General features: G+C 49.3%; 1 pseudogene; it reads left to right on the plus strand.

Annotated features, from left to right (window-relative positions):
- Positions 1 to 410: 410 nt before the first annotated feature.
- LOC131766649 (heterogeneous nuclear ribonucleoprotein A1-like) lies at positions 411 to 1,366 on the plus strand (annotated as a pseudogene).
- Positions 1,367 to 1,662: the final 296 nt, after the last annotated feature.

The following is a 1,662-nucleotide window of genomic DNA, read 5'->3' on the forward strand; positions in this document are numbered from 1 at the left end:
GCACCGCAACTACTGAGCCTGTGCTCTAGAGCCCGTGAGCCACAACTACTGAGCCCATGCACCACAACTACTGAAGCCTGCCAGCCCTAGAGCCCGTGTGCCACAATTACTGAGCCCGCATGCTGCAGCTACTGAAGCCCGCCTGCCTAGAACCCGTGCTCTGCAACAAGAGAAGCCACCACAATGAGAAGCGCGCGCACCGCAACAAAGAGTAGCCCCTGCTCGCCGCAACTAGAAAAAGCCTGTGCACAGCAACGAAGACCCAACGCAGACAAAAATAAATTAATTAATTAATTAGTTAAATTTAATTTTAAAAAATAAAATAAAAGTCAAGTTCTAGCCTTTCTGCCCGTGGATGCCGCCAAGTAAGCATCGTTAAAGTCTCCCCCGGCCCCGCCACAACTGAGGTCATGTCTAAGTCAAAGTCTCCCAAAGAGCCTGAACAGCTGTGGAAGCTCTTCATCGGAGGTTTGAAACAACCGATGCGAGTCTGAGGAGCCACTGTGAGCAGTGGGGACGCTCACAGACTGTGTGGTAACGAGGGATCCAAACACCAGGCGCTCCAGAGGCTTCCGGTTTGTCATTTATGCCACTGTGGAGGAGGTGCGCGCGGCCATGAAGGCAAGGCCACACGAGGCGGATGAAAGAGTTGGGGAACCAGAGGGCCGTCTCAAGAGAAGATTCTCAGAGACCTGGTGCCCACCTCACTGTGGAAAAGATTTTTGTTGGTGGCGTTAAAGAAGACACTGAAGAACATCACCTAAGATATTGTCTTGAACAGTAGGGGAAAGTTGAAGTGATTGAAATCACGACTGACAGAGGCAGTGACAAAAAGGGAGGCTTTGCTTTCGTGACCTTTGACGACCATGACTCCGCAGACAAGACTGTCATTCAGAAATGCCACACTGTGAATGGCCTCAACTGTGAAGTAAGGAAAGCCCTATCTCAGCAAGAGACGGCTAGTGCCTCATCCAGCCAAAGAGGTCGAAGTGGTTCTGGAAACTCTGGCGGTGGTCACGGAGGCGGGTTTGGTGGGAATGACAGCTCTGGTCGTGGAGGAAACTTCAGTGGTCGAGATGCCTTCGGTGGCAGCCGCGGTGGTGGGGGATATGGTGGCAGTGGGAACGACTATAATGGGTTTGGTAACGATGGAAGTGATTTTGGAGGTGGCAGAAGCTGCAATGATTTTGTCAATTAAAACAATCAATCTTCAAATTTTGGACCCATGAACGGAGGAAACTTTGGAAGCAGAAGATCTGGCCCCTATGGTGGTGGAGGCCAACACTTTGCCAAACCACGAAACCAAGGTGGCTATGGCTGTTCCAGCAGCAGCAGCAATAGCTATGGCAGTGGCAGAAGGTTTTAATTACTGCCAGGAAGCAAAGCTTAGCAGGAGAAGAGAGCCAGAGAAGTGACAGGGAAGCTACAGGTTATAACAGATTTGTGAACTCAGCCAAGGACAGTGGTGGCAGGGCCTAGCTGCTACAGAGAAGACAAGTTTTAGACAATACTCATGTGTATGGGCAAAAAAACCCTCAAGGACTGTATTTGTGACTAATTGTATAACAGGTTATTTCAGTTTCTGTTCTGTGGAAAGTGTAAAGCATTCCAACGAAGGGTTTTAATGTAGTTTTTTGGGTTTGTTTTGTTCTTGTACCCATG

The sequence above is a fragment of the Kogia breviceps genome, chromosome 12 (assembly GCF_026419965.1).
Source record: "Kogia breviceps isolate mKogBre1 chromosome 12, mKogBre1 haplotype 1, whole genome shotgun sequence".
In the NCBI taxonomy this organism is placed as follows: domain Eukaryota; kingdom Metazoa; phylum Chordata; class Mammalia; order Artiodactyla; family Physeteridae; genus Kogia; species Kogia breviceps.